At 36.3% G+C, this 19,227-nt stretch overlaps 1 protein-coding gene across 2 annotated transcripts in view; it reads left to right on the top strand.

Annotated features, from left to right (window-relative positions):
• The first annotated feature begins 214 nt into the window (after positions 1-214).
• LOC142337036 (tyrosine-protein kinase CSK-like) overlaps positions 215-19,227 on the top strand; it is a 65,226-nt gene continuing 46,213 nt past the window's right edge. The window contains exon 1 of one of the 2 annotated variants that reach the window (XM_075386077.1): positions 215-334. The gene's annotated coding sequence lies outside the window, so the exon portion shown is untranslated. The remainder of the gene's footprint in view (positions 335-19,227) is intronic. The other variant, XM_075386078.1, reaches the window with a different exon arrangement.

Here is a 19,227-nt window from a genome sequence, read left to right as displayed (position 1 = left end):
GATGAGCGCGGGTCGGAACATCATGTGCGAACGCACATTAACGAGTCTCCTTGTTGTATTATAATTCAATGATTGAATGGGTGCATGGTTTGGATGACTTGATCAAAGATCTTAAATAGCCAAAACAGTAATGATCAAATTTCACTGCAGATGGCGTAGAATAAAGATCAGACCTTGATCATAACACCTGGTCTTGAGAAACCAGCAATTTTGGGTCGTGATAAATCTTTGAGAGCACGTGCTTTTTATTATTAGTACAGTACCCTTCTACATCAAATAACCTATCGAACGTTTTCAAACAGTCAAAATGCATTACATCAAGAGGAATAATTCGGTATGTTAATCTTTATCGTATTGAAGCGCTGTCATTATATGCCGTTGCCAGGTATCAATTGGTAAATTGAAGAAGGCGTCAAGTTTATTTGGATTAGCAATCTCTTCTAGAGAAAGTTTTGCAAAGATTTTTCTCACGCTTTCATTTTTGCAGTCTTTTGGGCGTATTATACAATGCGATGGAATTGAGTATATTCTTGGTATGTGTGCAAAAGAAATCCAGATTATATAGGGTTAAGGCAAGTAATAGTTAGTTAAAAGCTATTTTGGTAAGTATTATCCTATATTTCTTAAAAATTTCAACTCATCCCTGGCAACTGTCCTTAATGGCTTCCCTGACAATAAGGGCCATCCCAGTAAAAAGGGCCACGAGTAAAAAAGGGGGACTTTGAGGGTATAATTGGAAATACCCGGGCAAACTACAGAAATGATTTTTATAGTCGGCTAAGAGATGAAACTATCCATTCTAAATAACCAATGATGCGGTATTAGAAATTTTCAATTGCATGTAATCATATTCAACCAGATTTTAACTTAACCAAATACTTTAGCTCCCACCAAAACGCCCCAAGACAAGCAAGCCTCAGATTTAAAAAACAGAAATATGAGAAGAGAGTAAAGCGTAAGTATGGGTTAAGTGACTCATCAGAAGTCACTTGTAAATTCTGGCTTAACATGTTGAACCGCTATTTTATATTTTCCTATTTTTATGTCGAGCTTGAGAAAGACAACAGCTTCGGAAGGTTGTATTCTGTGTACTGATACCCTGTATATCAGAGCGAGTGTTTCACAATAGTTTACAATAGTGTGGTATAGTCCCGCAAACAGGAGAATAATTGAGTGTGGCTAGTTAATTTGCTCGCAAAAAAAACATAAAAAGTTTCCGCTTTAAAAATCAGGATAAAATAAACTGAGAGAGATCATTTCTGCAGAAAAAATGAACTATCTAATTTGCTACTTTAATGAGTTGTTTCCCATATGAGTCAATGGGCGTGAGGTTGATGTCTCCTTCGGTTTCCGTCAGTACCAATTGGAAAAACTGATTTTGGCTTCGCTTGCGCGTTTGAAAGAGTTGTTCACAAAAGTGAACGACCATTTGTTGTTTTGCTGCAATAATTTAAGATTAGTATATTCGATATCCACCTTGCAACAGTTTTGGAAATTCAGTCCCATGGCTTGAATTCCTCCAACGCAAACTTTGCCGCTGTTGAACAGAATGATATCGGGGTTTCCTCATTTTGAGACAAAACAACAAATGACTATAAGCAAAAATTACGACTCCTCACAATTTTCTAATGGCACAGCTCGTTTAACAAGCCATATAATCTTGCAGCCATAGTTGTGGATTGACTAAGTTCTGGTCCATGATTTTTGAAGGTTCCAAAAACTTCATCATCTGTGATCACAAATGAGTACAATTTAGAGTGTCAGAAAGTTGTCGAAACTAGTTCTCGTTCAATGCTCAAGTTGTTTAAAGTAGGCGCTGGCTGTAAATTGTGGTTTTTGAAAACAGTTGATTATTTTTCTGAGGCGATCCATCCTAATCAATGGGAGACTGAATGCACTATCCATAGCTTGCTGTTGCAACCGGTCAAATCGTTGCAGCCATGTTGATGACTTGGCGCCGAAATGTTGGTTTTGTTCTACATTTGATTGAGACTCCGTTCCATCAAAGGCTGAAATGGTCACATTGTAAGATATTGCAAAGGAGTTTTGTGTTTTCCAAAGCACAAACAAATTGATGGGTTTCATTTCATTAGATGGTATTTCATCAATGGTATTAATAATTTTCAATCGCAGTTAATCATATTAAACCAGATTTTAGTTTAACCAAATACCGTAGCACCACCCAAAACTCCCCAAGACAAGCAAGCCTCAGATTTAAAAGACTGATGTATGGGAAGAGAGTAATATGTAAGTATGGGCTAAGTGACTCAACAGAAGTCACCTGTAAATTCTGGCTTTTGTGTCCACCTTGAGACAGACTCAGCTTCGGATGGTTGTATTCTGTGTACTGATAACCAGTATGTTAGAGCGAGTATTTCATAATAGGTTAAAATAGTGGGGTATAGTCCCGCCAAAAACAGGAGAATAACTCAGTGTGGCTAGTTAATTTGCCTGCAAAAGAAAACAGAGGAAGTTTCGGCTTTAAAAGTCAAGATAAAATAAACTGAGAGAGATCATTTCTGCAAAAAAATAACTATCTAATTCGGTACCTTAATGAGTTGTTTCCCATATAAATCAATGGGCAAGAGGTTGAAGTTCGCTTCCATTACTGTCAGTACTAGTTGGAAAACTGATTGCGGCTTCGCTTGCCCGATTGAAAGAGTGGTTCACAAAAGTAGACGTCCAATGGTTGTTCTCCTGCAAAAATTGAAATCGAATATATTCGATATCCGTCTAACAACATTAATTATGGAACTTTGGTCCCTTGGCTTGAATTCCTCTAACGCAGATTTTGCCGTTGTTGAACACAATGATATCAGGGTGTCCTCATTTTGAGACAAAACCACAAATAACTAAAAGTACGATTACGAGTACTCACAATTTTCTAATTGCAAAGCTCGTATAACAAGCCTTGTAAAATTGCAGTCGGAGTTGTGGTCTGACTCATTTTTGGTCATTGAATATTAAAGATCCAAAAAATTTCTTCATCTGCGATCACAAAGGGGTACAATTTAGAATGTCTGAGAAAATTAGCGAAACTATTTGACGTCCAATGCTCAAGTTGTGCAAAGTAGGCTCTGGCTATTAATTGTGATATTTGAAAAACGTTGATTTTTTTCCTAGGTGATCCATCGTAATCTTGTGAAGACATGAATAAACTATCCAAAGCTAGCTGTTGCAACGGGTAAATAGTTGCAGCTGTGTTGATGACTTGGAGCCAAATTGTTGGTTTTGTTCTACATTTGATTGAGATTCCGTTCCATCAAAGGCTGAAATAGTCACATTGTAGGATATTAGAAGGGGGTTTTGTTTTTTTTTTCAAAACACAAACAGATTGATGGATTTTATTTGATCAGATGGTATTTCATCAATGGTTTTAGAAAATTTCAATTGCAGGTAATCAGATTAAACCAGATTTTAATTTAACCAAATACCGCAGAACCAACCAAAGCTCCCCAAAACACGCAAGCCTCAGATTTAGAAAACTGATTTATGGGAAGCGAGTAATACGTAAGTATGGGCTAAATGACTCAACAGAAGTCACCTGTGATTTCTGGTTTTTGTGTTCAGCTTGAAACAGACAACAGCTTTTGTATTCTGTTTACTGATACCCAGTATGTTAAAGCGAGTGTTTCATAATAGCTTAAAATAGTGTGGTATAGTCCCGCCGGAAACATGAGAATAATTGAGTGTGGCTAGTTTTTTGTCTGCAAAAGAGAACACAGAAGGTTTTGGCTGTAAAAGTGAAGATGAAAAAACTGAGAGAGATCATTTCTGCAGAAAAAGAACTATTTAAATTGCTACCTTAATGAGTTGTTTCCCACATAAATCAATGGGCCTGAGGTTAAAGTTCTCTTCCATTACTGTGAGTACTAGTTGGAAAAATGATTTCGGCTTCGCTTGCCCGATTGATAGAGTTGTTCAAAAAATTGAACGTCCAATGGTTGTTCTCCTGCAAAAATTAAAAATGATTATATTCGATATCCGTCTAGCAACATTAATTATGGAACTTTAGTCCCATGTCTTGAATTCCTCTAACGCAAATTTTGCCATTGTTGAACACAAACAACAAAACAACAAATGACTATAAGTACGATTACGATTACTCACAATTTTCTAACTGCAAAGCTCGTATAACAAGCCTTGTAAAATTGCAGCCGGAGTTGTGGTCTGACTCATTTTTGGTCATTGAATATTGAAGATTCCATAAATTTCATCATCTGCGATCACAAAGGGGTACAAATTAGGATGTCTGAGAAAGTTAGCGAAACTATTTGACGTCCAATGCTCAAGTTGTGCAAAGAAGGTTCTGGCTATTAATTGTGATATTTGAAAAATGTTGATTATTTTCTGAGGTGGTTCATTGTTATCTTGTGAAGACTTGAATAAACTATCCATAGCTAGCTGTTGCAACGGGTAAATAGTTGCCACTGTGTTGATGACTTGGGGCCAAATTGTTGGTTTTGTTCTACATTTGATTGAGATTCCGTTCCATCAAGGGCTGATATGGTCACATTGTAGAATATTGCAAAGGGTTTTTGTGTGTTCCAAAGCACAAACCAATTGATGGGTTTCTTTCGATTAGATGGTTTTTCATCAATGATATTGGAATATTTCAATCGCAGGTAATCATATTAAACCATATTTTGATTTAACCAAACAAAGTAGCACCAAACAAAACTCCCCAAGACAAACAAGCCTCAGATTTAGAAAACTAAGTATGGGAAGCGAGTAATACGTAAGTATGGGCTAAATGACTCAACAAAAGTCACCTGTGATTTCTGGCATTTGTGTCCAGCTTCGGATGGTTGTATTCCGTGTACTGATACCCAGTATGTTAAAGCGAGTGTTTCATAATAGCTTAAAATAGTGTGGCATAGTCCCTCGGCAAACAGGAGAATAATTGAGTGTGGCTACTTATTTGTCTGCAAAAGAGAACACAAAAAGTTTCGGCTTTAAAGGTCAAGATAAAATAAACTGAGAGAGATCATTTCTGCAGAAAAAATGAACTATCTAATTTAGTACCTTAATGAGTTGTTTCCCATATAAATCAATGGGCCTGAGATTGAACTTCCCTTCGATTATTGTCAGTACTAGTTGGAAAACTGATTTCGTCTTCGCTTGCCCGATTGAAAGAATTGATCACAAAAGTGAACGGCCAATGGTTGATCTCCTGCAGGTTTTTGTGTTTCCAAAGCACAAACAGATTGATGGAGTTCATTTGATTAGATGGTATTTCATTAATGGTTTTAGGAAATTTCAGTCGCAGGTATTCATATTAAACCAGAATTTAATTTAACCAAATACCGTAGCACCAACCAAAGCTCCCTAAGACAAGCAAGCCTCAGATTTAAAAGACCGATGTATGGGAAGAGAGTAATACGTAAGTATGGGCTAAATGACTCGACAGAAGTCACCTGTGATTTCTGGCATTTGTGTCCAGCTTCGGATGGTTGTATTCCGTGTAATGATACCCAGTATGTTAAAGCGAGTGTTTCATAATAGTTTAAAATAGTGTGGTATAGTCCCGCCTCAAACAGGAGAATAATTGATTGTGGCTAGTTAATTTGCCTGCAGAAGAAAACATAGGAAGTTTCGGCTTTAAAAGTCAAGATAAAATAAACTGAGAGAGATCATTTCTGCAGAAAAAATTATTATCTTTTTTGCTACCTTAATGAGTTGTTTCCCATATAAATCAATGGGCTTGAGATTGGACTTTGCTTCGACTACTGTCAGCACTGGTTGAAAAACTGATTTCGGCTTCGATTGCCCGATTGAAAGAGTTGTTCACAAAAGTGAACGTCCAATGGTTGTTCTCCTGCAAAAAATAAACTCGGATATATTCGATATCCTTCTAGCAACATTAATTATGGAACTTCAGTCCCATGTCTTGAATTCCTCTGTCGCAAATTTTGCCATTGTTGAACACAAACAACAAAACAACAAATGACTATAAGTACGATTACGATTACTCACAATTTTCTAACTGCAAAGCTCGTATAACAAGCCTTGTAAAATTGCAGTCGGAGTTGTGGTCTGACTCATTTTTTGGTCATTGAATATTGAAGATCCTATAAATTTCATCATCTGCGATCACAAAGGGGTACAAATTAGGATGTCTGAGAAAGTTAGCGAAACTATTTGACGTCCAATGCTCAAGTTGTGCAAAGAAGGTTCTGGCTATTAATTGTGATATTTGAAAAATGTTGATTATTTTCTGAGGTGATCCATCGTTATCTTGTGAAGACTTGAATAAACTATCCATAGCTAGCTGTTGCAACGGGTAAATAGTTGCAGCTGTGTTGATGACTTGGAGCCAAATTAATGGTTTTGTTCTACATTTGATTGAGATTCCGTTCCATCAAAAGCTGAAATATTCACATAGTAGGATATTAGAAAGGGGTTTTGTTTTTTTCAAAACACAAGCAAATTGATGGGTTACATTTCATTAGATGTTATTTCATCAATGGTATTAGAATATTTCAATCGCAGGTAATCATATTAAACCAGATTTTAATTTAACTAAATAAAGTAGCACCACGCAAAACTCCCCAAGACAAGCAAACCTCAGATTTAGAAAACTGATGTATGGGAAGCGAGTAATACGTAAGTATGGGCTAAATGACTCAACAGAAGTCACGTGTGATTTCTGGCATTTGTGTCCAGCTTCGGATGGTTGTATTCCGTGTAATGATACCCAGTATGTTAAAGCGAGTGTTTCATAATAGCTTAAAATAGTGTGGTATAGTCCCGCCTCAAACAGGAGAATAATTGATTGTGGCTAGTTAATTTGCCTGCAGAAGAAAACATAGGAAGTTTCGGCTTTAAAAGTCAAGATAAAATAAACTGAGAGAGATCATTTCTGCAGAAAAAATTACTATCTATTTTGCTACCTTAATGAGTTGTTTCCCATATAAATCAATGGGCTTGAGATTGGACTCCGCTTCAAATACTGTCAGCACTAGTTGGAAAACTGATTTCGGCTTCGCTTGCCCGATTGAAAGAGTTGTTCACAAAAGTGAACGTCCAATGGTTGTTCTCCTGCAAAAAATAAACTCGGATATATTCGATATCCTTCTAGCAACATTAATTATGGAACTTCAGTCCCATGTCTTGAATTCCTCTGTCGCAAATTTTGCCATTGTTGAACACAAACAACAAAACAACAAATGACTATAAGTACGATTACGATTACTCACAATTTTCTAACTGCAAAGCTCGTATAACAAGCCTTGTAAAATTGCAGTCGGAGTTGTGGTCTGACTCATTTTTTGGTCATTGAATATTGAAGATCCTATAAATTTCATCATCTGCGATCACAAAGGGGTACAAATTAGGATGTCTGAGAAAGTTAGCGAAACTATTTGACGTCCAATGCTCAAGTTGTGCAAAGAAGGTTCTGGCTATTAATTGTGATATTTGAAAAATGTTGATTATTTTCTGAGGTGATCCATCGTTATCTTGTGAAGACTTGAATAAACTATCCATAGCTAGCTGTTGCAACGGGTAAATAGTTGCAGCTGTGTTGATGACTTGGAGCCAAATTAATGGTTTTGTTCTACATTTGATTGAGATTCCGTTCCATCAAAAGCTGAAATAGTCACATAGTAGGATATTAGAAAGGGGTTTTGTTTTTTTCAAAACACAAGCAAATTGATGGGTTACATTTCATTAGATGGTATTTCATCAATGGTATTAGAAAATTTCAATCGCAGTTAATCATATTAAAACAGATTTTAATTTAACCAAATAACGTAGCACCAACAAAAGCTCCCCAAGACAAGAAAGCCTCAGATTTAGAAAACTGATGTATGGGAAGCGAGTAATACGTAAGTATGGGCTAAATGACTCGACAGAAGTCACCTGTGATTTCTGGCATTTGTGTCCAGCTTCGGACGGTTGTATTCCGTGTAATGATACACAGTATGTTAAAGCGAGTGTTTCATAATAGCTTAAAATAGTGTGGTATAGTCCCGCCTCAAACAGGAGAATAATTGATTGTGGCTAGTTAATTTGCCTGCAGAAGAAAACATAGGAAGTTTCGGCTTTAAAAGTCAAGATGAAATAAACTGAGAGAGATCATTTCTGCAGAAAAAATTACTATCTATTTTGCTACCTTAATGAGTTGTTTCCCATATAAATCAATGGGCTTGAGATTGGACTTCGCTTCGACTACTGTCAGCACTGGTTGAAAAACTGATTTCGGCTTCGATTGCCCGATTGAAAGAGTTGTTCACAAAAGTGAACGTCCAATGGTTGTTCTCCTGCAAAAAATAAACTTGGATATATTCGATATCCTTCTAGCAACATTAATTATGGAACTTTAGTCCCATGTCTTGAATTCCTCGGACGCAAATTTTGCCATTGTTGAACACAAACAACAAAACAACAAATGACTATAAGTACGATTACGATTACTCACAATTTTCTAACTGCAAAGCTCGTATAACAAGCCTTGTAAAATTGCAGTCGGAGTTGTGGTCTGACTCATTTTTTGGTCATTGAATATTGAAGATCCTATAAATTTCATCATCTGCGATCACAAAGGGGTACAAATTAGGATGTCTGAGAAAGTTAGCGAAACTATTTGACGTCCAATGCTCAAGTTGTGCAAAGAAGGTTCTGGCTATTAATTGTGATATTTGAAAAATGTTGATTATTTTCTGAGGTGATCCATCGTTATCTTGTGAAGACTTGAATAAACTATCCATAGCTAGCTGTTGCAACGGGTAAATAGTTGCAGCTGTGTTGATGACTTGGAGCCAAATTAATGGTTTTGTTCTACATTTGATTGAGATTCCGTTCCATCAAAAGCTGAAATAGTCACATAGTAGGATATAAGAAAGGGGTTTTGTTTGTTTTAAAACACAAGCAAATTGATGCGTTACATTTCATTAGATGGTATTTCATCAATGGTATTAGAAAATTTCAATCGCAGTTAATCATATTAAAACAGATTTTAATTTAACCAAATAACGTAGCACCAACAAAAGCTCCCCAAGACAAGACAGCCTCAGATTTAGAAAACTGATGTATGGGAAGCGAGTAATACGTAAGTATGGGCTAAATGACTCAACAGAAGTCACCTGTGATTTCTGGCATTTGTGTCCAGCTTTGGATGGTTGTATTCCGTGTACTGATACACAGTATGTTAAAGCGAGTGTTTCATAATAGCTTAAAATAGTTTGGTATAGTCCCTCCGCAAACAAGAGAATAATTGATTGTGGCTAGTTATTTGTCTGCAAAAGAGAACACAGAAAGTTTCGGCTTTAATGGTCAAGATAAAATAAACTGAGAGCGATCATTTCTGCAGAAAAAATGAACTATTTAATTTGCTACCTTAACGAGTTGTTTCCCATATAAATCAATGGGCCTGAGATTGAACTTCCCTTCGATTATTGTCAGTACTAGTTGGAAAACTGATTCCGGCTTCGCTTGCCCGATTGAAAGGGTTGTTCACAAAAGTGAACGGCCAGTGGTTGATCTCCTGCAGGTTTTTGTGTTTCCAAAACACAAACAGATTGATGGATTTCATTTGATTAGATGGTATTTCATCAATGGTTTCAGAAAATTTCAATTGCAGGTAATCATATTAAACCAGATTTTAATTTAACCAAATACCGTAGAACCAACCAAAGCGCCCCAATGCAAGCAAGCCTCAGATTTAAAAGACTGATGTATGGGAAGAGAGTAATACGTAAGTATGGTCTAAGTGACTCAACAGAAGTTACCTGTAAATTCTGGATTTTGTGTCCAGCTTGAGATAGACAACAGCTTTGGATGGTTGTATTCTGTGTACTGATACCCAGTATGTTAGAGCGAGTGTTTCATAATAGCTTAAAATAGTGTGGTATAGTCCCGCCGCAAACAGGAGAATAATTGATTGTGGCTAGTTAATTTGCCTGCAGAAGAAAACATAGGATGTTTCGGCTTTAAAAGTCAAGATAAAATAAACGGAGAGAGATCATTTCTGCAGAAAAAATTACTATCTATTTTGCTACCTTAATGAGTTGTTTCCCATATAAATCAATGGGCTTGAGATTGGAATTCACTTCGAATACTGTCAGCACTAGTTGGAAAACTGATTTCGGCTTCACTTGCCCGATTGAAAGAGTTGTTCACAAAAGTAAACGAACAATGGTTGTTCTCCTGCAAAAATTAAACTCGGATATATTCGATATCCTTCTAGCAACATTAATTATGGAACTTTGGTCCCATGGCTTGAATTCCTCTAACGCAAATTTTGCCATTGTTGAACACAAACAACAAAACAACAAATGACTATAAGTACGATTACGAGTACTCACAGTTTTCTAATTGCAAAGCTCGTATAACAAGCCTTGTAAAATTGCAGTCGGATTTGTGGTCTGGCTCATTTTTGGTCATTGAATATGGAAGATCCCACAAATTTTTTCACCTGCGATCACAAAGGGGTATAAATTAGGATGTCTGAGAAAGTTAGCGAAACTATTTGACGTCCAATGCTCAAGTTGTGCAAAGTAGGTTCTGGCTATTAAATGTGATATTTGAAAAATGTTGATTATTTTCTGAGGTGATCCATCGTTATTTTGTTAAGACTTGAATAAACTAACCATAGCTAGCTGTTGCAACGGGTAAAAAGTTGCAGCTGTGTTGATGACTTGGAGCCAAATTAATTGTTTTGTTCTACATTTGATTGAGATTCCGTTCCATCAAAGGCTGAAATAGTCACATTGTAGCATATTAGAAAGGGGTTTTGTTTTTTTTTCAAAACACAAGCAAATTGATGGGTTACATTTCATTAGATGGTATTTCATCAATGGTATTAGAAAATTTCAATCGCAGTTAATCATATTAAACCAGATTATAGTTTAACCAAATAACATAGCACCAACCGAAGCTCACCAAGACAAGCAAGCGTCAGATTTAGAAAACTGATGTATGGGAAGCGAGTAATACGTAAGTATGGGCTAAATGGCTCAACAGAAGTAGCCTGTGATATCTGGCTTTTGTGTTCAACTTGAAACAGACAGCAGCTTCGGATGGTTGTATTCTGTGTACTGATACCCAGTATGTTAAAGCGAGTGCTTCATAATAGCTTAAAATAGTGTGGTATAGTCCCGCCGCAAACAGGAGAATAATTGAGTGTGGCTAGTTATTTGTCTGCAAGAGAGAACTTAGAAAGTTTTGGCTTTAAAAGTGAAGATAAAAAAACTGAGAGAGATCATTTTTGCAGAAAAAAGAACTACTTAAATTGCTACTTTAATGAGTTGTTTCCCACATAAATCAATGGGCCTGAGGTTGAAGTTCCTTTCCATTACTGTCAGTACTAGTCGGAAAACTGATTTCAGGTTCGCTTGCCCGATTGACCGAGTTGTTCAAAAAATTGAACGTCCAATGGTTGTTCTCCTACAAAAACTAAAAATGAGTATATTCGATATCCGTCTAACAACATTAATTATGGAACTTTGGTCCCATGGCTTGAATTTCTCTAGCGCAAATTTTGCCATTGTTGAACACCATGATATCAGGGTGTCCTCATTTTGAGACAAAACAACAAATGACTAAAAGTACGATTACGAGTCCTCACAATTTTCTAATAGCAAAGCTCGTGTAACAAGTCTTGTAAAATTGCAGTCTGAGTTGTAGTGTGACTCATTTTTGGTCATTAAATATTGAAGGTCCCAAAAATTTCAACATCTGTGATCACAAAGGGGTGCAATTTAGAATGTCTGAGAAATTTAGCGAAACTATTTCACGTGCAATGCTCAAATTGTGCAAAGTAGGCTCTGGCTATTAATTGTGATATTTGAAAAATATTGATTAATTTCTGTGGTGATCTACCGTAATCTTGTGAAGACATGAATAAACTATCCATAGGTAGCTGTTGCAACGGGTAAATAGTTGGATGGTTGTATTCCGTGTACTGATACAAGTATGTTACAGCGAGTGTTTCATAATAGCTTAAAATAGTTTGGTATAGTCCCTCCGCAAACAAGAGAATAATTGAGTGTGGCTAGTTTTTTGTCTGCAAAAGAGAACACAGAAAGTTTCGGCTTTAAAGGTCAAGATAAAATAAACTGAGAGCGATCATTTCTGCAGAAAAAATGAAATATCTAATTTGCTACCTTAACGAGTTGTTTCCCATATAAATCAATGGGCCTGAGATTGAACTTCCCTTCGAGTATTGTCAGTACTAGTTGGAAAACTGATTTCGGCTTCGCTTGCCCGATTGAAAGGGTTGTTCACAAAAGTGAACGGCCAGTGGTTGATCTCCTGCAGGTTTTTGTGTTTCCAAAACACAAACAGATTGATGGATTTCATTTGATTAGATGGTATTTCATCAATGGTTTCAGAAAATTTCAATTGCAGGTAATCATATTAAACCAGATTTTAATTTAACCAAATACCGTAGAACCAACCAAAGCTCCCCAAGACAAGCAAGCCTCAGATTTAAAAGACTGATGTATGGGAAGAGAGTAATACGTAAGTATGGTCTAAGTGACTCAACAGAAGTTACCTGTAAATTCTGGATTTTGTGTCCAGCTTGAGATAGACAACAGCTTTGGATGGTTGTATTCTGTGTACTGATACCCAGTATGTTAGAGCGAGTGTTTCATAATAGCTTAAAATAGTGTGGTATATTCCCGCCGCAAACAGGAGAATAATTGATTGTGGCTAGTTAATTTGCCTGCAGAAGAAAACATAGGATGTTTCGGCTTTAAATGTCAAGATAAAATAAACGGAGAGAGATCATTTCTGCAGAAAAAATTACTATCTATTTTGCTACCTTAATGAGTTGTTTCCCATATAAATCAATGGGCTTGAGATTGGACTTCATTCGAATACTGTCAGCACTAGTTGGAAAACTGATTTCGGCTTCGCTTGCCCGATTGAAAGAGTTGTTCACAAAAGTAAACGAACAATGGTTGTTCTCCTGCAAAAATTAAACTCGGATATATTCGATATCCTTCTAGCAACATTAATTATGGAACTTTGGTCCCATGGCTTGAATTCCTCTAACGCAAATTTTGCCATTGTTGAACACAAACAACAAAACAACAAATGACTATAAGTACGATTACGAGTACTCACAGTTTTCTAATTGCAAAGCTCGTGTAACAAGCCTTGTAAAATTGCAGTCGGAGTTGTGGTCTGGCTAATTTTTGGTCATTGAATATGGAAGATCCCACAAATTTCATCACCTGCGATCACAAAGGGGTACAAATTAGGATGTCTGAGAAAGTTAGCGAAACTATTTGACGTCCAATGCTCAAGTCGTGCAAATTAGGTTCTGGCTATTAAATGTGATATTTGAAAAATGTTGATTATTTTCTGAGGTGATCCATCGTTATTTTGTTAAGACTTGAATAAACTAACCATAGCTAGCTGTTGCAACGGGTAAAAAGTTGCAGCTGTGTTGATGACTTGGAGCCAAATTAATTGTTTTGTTCTACATTTGATTGAGATTCCGTTCCATCAAAGGCTGAAATAGTCACATTGTAGCATATTAGAAAGGGGTTTTGTTTTTTTTTCAAAACACAAGCAAATTGATGGGTTACATTTCATTAGATGGTATTTCATCAATGGTATTAGAAAATTTCAATCGCAGTTAATCATATTAAACCAGATTATAATTTAACCAAATAACATAGCACCAACCGAAGCTCACCAATACAAGCAAGCGTCAGATTTAGAAAACTGATGTATGGGAAGCGAGTAATACGTAAGTATGGGCTAAATGGCTCAACACAAGTAGCCTGTGATTTATGGTTTTTGTGTTCAACTTGAAACAGACAGCAGCTTCGAATGGTTGTATTCTGTGTACTGATACCCAGTATGTTAAAGCGAGTGCTTCATAATAGCTTAAAATAGTGTGGTATAGTCCCGCCGCAAACAGGAGAATAATTGAGTGTGGCTAGTTATTTGTCTGCAAGAGAGAACACAGAAAGTTTTGGCTTTAAAAGTGAAGATAAAAAAACTGAGAGAGATCATTTTTGCAGAAAAAAGAACTACTTAAATTGCTACTTTAATGAGTTGTTTCCCACATAAATCAATGGGCCTGACGTTGAAGTTCCTTTCCATTACTGTCAGTACTAGTCGGAAAACTGATTTCGGCTTCGCTTGCCCGATTGATCGAGTTGTTCAAAAAATTGAACGTCCAATGGTTGTTCTCCTACAAAAACTAAAAATGATTATATTCGATATCCGTCTAACAACATTAATTATGGAACTTTGGTCCCATGGCTTGAATTTCTCTAGCGCAAATTTTGCCGTTGTTGAACACCATGATATCAGGGTGTCCTCATTTTGAGACAAAACAACAAATGACTAAAAGTACGATTACGAGTCCTCACAATTTTCTAATAGCAAAGCTCGTGTAACAAGTCTTGTAAAATTGCAGTCGGAGTTGTAGTGTGACTCATTTTTGGTCATTAAATATTGAAGGTCCCAAAAATTTCAACATCTGTGATCACAAAGGGGTGCAATTTAGAATGTCTGAGAAATTTAGCGAAACTATTTCACGTCCAATGCTCAAATTGTGCAAAGTAGGCTCTGGCTATTAATTGTGATATTTGAAAAATATTGATTAATTTCTGTGGTGATCTACCGTAATCTTGTGAAGACATGAATAAACTATCCATAGGTAGTTGTTGCAACGGGTAAATAGTTGCAGCTGTGTTGATGACTTGGGGCCAAATGATTGGTTTTGTTCCACATTTGATTGAGATTCCGTTCCATCAAAGGCTGAAATAGTCACATAGTAGGATATTAGAAAGGCGTTTTGTTTTTTTCAAAACACAAGCAAATTGATGGGTTACATTTCATTAGATGTTATTTCATCAATGGTATTAGAATATTTCAATCGCAGGTAATCATATTAAACCAGATTTTAATTTAACTAAATAAAGTAGCACCACGCAAAACTCCCCAAGACAAGCAAGTCACAGATTAAAAAACTGATGTATGGGAAGAGAGTAATACGTAAGTACAGACAAATTGACTCATCAGAAGTCACTTGTAGATTCTGGTTTTTGTGTCCAGCTTGAGACAGACAACAGCTTCGGATGGTTGTATTCTGTGTACTGATACCCAGTATGTTAGAGCGAGTGTTTCATAATAGCTTAAAATATTGTGGTATATTCCCGTGGAGTGTTTCATAATAGCTTAAAATAGTGTGGTATAGTCCTGCCACAAACAGGAGAATAATTGAGTGTGGCTAGTTAATTTGCTGGCAAAAGAAAACATAGAAAATTTGGACTTTAAATGTCAAGATAAAATAAACTGAGAGAGATCATTTCTGCAAAAAAAAAGAACTATCTAATTGGCTACCCTAATGAGTTGTTTCCCATATAAATCAATGGGCATGAGGTTGAAGTTCGCTTCCATTACTGTCATTACTAGTTGGAAAACTGATTTCGGCTTCGCTTGCCCGATTGAAAGAGTGGTTCACAATATTGAACGTCCAATGTTTGTTCTCCTGCAAAAATTAAAAATAAATAAATTCGATATCTGTTGAGCAACATTAATTATGGAGCTTTGGTCCCATGGCTTCAATTCCTCTAGCGCAATTTTTGCTGTTTTTGAACACAATCATATCAGGGTGTCCTCATTTTGAGACAAAACAACAAATGACTAAAAGTACAATTACGAGTCCTCACAATTTCTAATGGCAAAGCTCGTGTAACAAGTCTTGTAAAATTGCAGTCGGAATTGTGGTGTGACTCATTTTTGGTCATTGAATATTGAAGATCCCAAAAATTTCAACATCTGTGATCACAAAGGGGTACAAATCAGAATGTCTGAGAAAGTTAGCGAAACTATTTCACGTCCAATGCTCAAGTTGTGCAAAGTATGCTCTGGCTATTAATTGTGATATTTGCAAAATATTGATTAATTTCTGAGGTGATTTACCGTAATCTTGTGACGACATGAATAATTTATCCATAGCTAGCTGTTGCAACGGGTAAATAATTGCAGCTGTGTTGACGACTTGGGGCCAAATTGTTGGTTTTGTTCTACATTTGATTGTGATTCCGTTCCATCAAAGGCTGAAAAGGTCACATTGTAGAATATTGCAAACGCTTTTTGTGTTTTTCCAAAGCACAAACAAATTGATGGATTTCCTTCGATTAGATGGTATTTCATCAACAGTATTAGAATATTTCAATCTCAGGTAATCATATTAAACCAGATTTTAATTTAACCAAATAAAGTAGCACCACCCAAAACTCCCCAAGACAAGCAAGTCGCAGATTAAAAAACTGATGTATGGGAAGAAAGTAATACGTAATTATGGACAAAGTGACTCATCAGAAGTCACTTGTAAATTTTGGTTTTTGTGTCCAGCTTGAACCAGACAACAGCTTCGGATGGTTGTATTCTGTGTACTGATACCCAGTTTGTTAAAGCGAGTGTTTTTTAACAGCTTAAAATAGTGTGGTATAGTCCCGCCGCAAACAGGAGAATAATTGAGCGTGGCTAGTTAATTTGCCTGCAGAAGAAAACATAGGATGTTTCGGCTTTAAAAGTCAAGATAAAATAAACGGAGAGAGATCATTTCTGCAGAAAAAATTACTATCTATTTTGCTGCTGTGTTGACGACTTGGGGCCAAATTGTTGGTTTTGTTCTACATTTGATTGTGATTCCGTTCCATCAAAGGCTGAAATGGTCACATTGTAGAATATTGCAAAGAGTTATCGTGTTTTTCCAAAGCACAAACAAATTGATGGGTTTCCTTCGATTAGATGGTATTTCATCAATGGTATTAGAATATTTCAATCGCAGGTAATCATATTAAGCCAGATTGTAATTTAACCAAATAAAGTAGCACCCCCCAAAACTTCCCAAGACAAGCAAGTTGCGGATTAAGAAACGGATGTATGGGAAGAAAGTAATACGTCAGTGTGGACAAAGTGACTCATCAGAAGTCACTTGTCACTTGTAAATTCCGGTTTTTGTGTCCAGCTTGAGACAGACAACAGCTTCGGATAGTTGTATTCTGTGTACTGATACTCAGTATGTTAAAGCGAGTGTTTTATAACAGCCTAAAATAGTGTGGTATAGTCCCGCCGCAAACAGGAGAATAATTGAGTGTGGCTAGTTAATTTGTCTGCAAAAGAGAACACAGAAAGTTTCGGCTTTAAAAGTCAAGATAAAATAAACTGAGAGAGATCATTTCTGCAGAAAACAAGAACTATTTGATTTGCTACCTTAATGAAATGTTTCTGATATAAATTAATGGGCCTGAGGTTGAAGTTCGCTTCCATTAATGTCAGTACTAGTTGGAAAACTGATTTCGGCTTCGGCTGCCCGATTGAAAGAGTTGTTCACAAAATTGAACGTCCAATGTTTGTTCTCCTGCGAAAATTAAAAAAAAAAACTCGATATCCGTCGAGCAACATTAATTATGGAGCTTTGGTCCCATGGCTTCAATTCCTCTAGCGCAATTTTTGCCGTTTTTGAACACAATCATATCAGGATGTACTCATTTTAAGACAAAACAACAAATGACTAAAAGTACGATTACGAGTCCTCAAAATTTCTAATGACAAAGCTCTTGTAACAAGCCTTGTAAAGTTGCAGCCAGAGTTTTGTGGGGTGACTCATTTATGGTCATTGAATATTGAAATTCCAAAAATTTCAACATCTGTGATCAGAAAAGGGTACAAATTAGAATGTCTGAGAAAGTTAACGAAACTATTTCACGTCCAATGCTCAAGCTGTGCAAAGTAGGCTCTGGCTATTAATTGTGATATTTGAAAAATGTTGATTATTTTCTGAGGTGATCTATCGTAATCTTGTGAAGACTGAACACACTATCCATAGCTTGCTGTTGCAACCGGTTAAATCGTTGCAGCTGTGTTGATGACTTGGAGCCAAAATGTTGGTTTTGTTCTACATTTGATTAAGATTCCGTTCCATCAAAGGCTGAATTGGTCACATTGTAGAATTTTGCAAAGGGTTTTTTGTTTTCCAAAGCACAAAAAAATTGATGGGTGTCCTTCGATTAGATCGTATTTCATCAATGGTTTTAGAAAATTTCAATCGCAGGTAATCATATTAAACCAGGTTTTAATTTAACCAAATAAAGTAGCACAACCCAAAACTCCCCAAGACAAGCAAGCCTCTGATTATAAAACCGATTTGTGGAAAAAGATGAATACGTAAGTATGGCAAATTGACTCATCAGAAGTCACTTGTAAATTCTGGTTTTTGTGTCCAGCTTAAGACAGACAAAAGCTTCGGATGGTTGTATTCTGTGTACTGATACCGAGTATGTTAGAGCGAGTGTTTCATAATAAGTTAAAATAGTGTGGTATAGTCTCGCCGCAAAGAGGAAAATAATTGGGTGTGTCTAGTTAAATTGCTGGCAAAAAAACATAGAAAATTTGGGCTTTAAAGTCAAGATAAAATAAACTGAGAGTGATCATTTCTGCAGAAAAAAAGAACTATCTAATTTGCTACCTTAATGAGTTGTTTCCACTATAAATTAATGGGTTTGAGATTGAAGTTACCTTCGGTTACTGTCAGTAGTACTTGGAAACTGATTTCGGTTTCGCTTGCCCAATTGAAAGAGTTGTTAACAAAAGTGAACGTCCATTGGTTGTTCTCCTGCAAAATTTAAAATTGAATATATTTGATATCCGTCCTACAACATTAATTATGGAACTTTGGTCCCATGGCTTGAATTCTTCTAACGAAAATTTGTCGTTGTTCAACACAATGACATCAGGGTGTCCTCATTTTGAGACAAAACAACAAATGACAATCAGTACAATTACGAGTCCTCACATTTTTCTAATGGCAATGCTCGTGTAACAAGCCTTGTAAAATTACAATTGTAGTTGTGGTGTGACTCATTGTTGGTCGTTGATTTAGATGGTAATTCACCAGTCAATAGAAATTTTTAGTTGCTGGTAATCATATTCAACCAGATCCAAACTCTACCAAATACCGTTGCACCACCCAAAACGCCCCATAACAAGCAAGCCTCAGTTCAAAAAAATGATATGTGAGAAAAGAGTATTACGTAAGTATGGGTTGAGTGACTCCTCAAAAGTCACTTTTAAATTCAGGCTGTTATGTCGAGCTTGAGAGAGACAACAGCTTCGGAAGGTTGTATTCTTTTTTTCTGTGTACTGATACCCTGTATGTCAGTGTGATTGTTTCATAATAATTTACAATAGTAATGAATAGTCAGCTTCAATTAGGAAAATAATTGAGTGTGGCTAGATAAGTTGCTT

The sequence above is a fragment of the Convolutriloba macropyga genome, chromosome 3 (genome assembly GCF_964194025.1).
Source record: "Convolutriloba macropyga chromosome 3, txConMacr16.3, whole genome shotgun sequence".
In the NCBI taxonomy this organism is placed as follows: domain Eukaryota; kingdom Metazoa; phylum Xenacoelomorpha; order Acoela; family Convolutidae; genus Convolutriloba; species Convolutriloba macropyga.
This window is presented reverse-complemented; position numbering and strand designations above follow the sequence as displayed.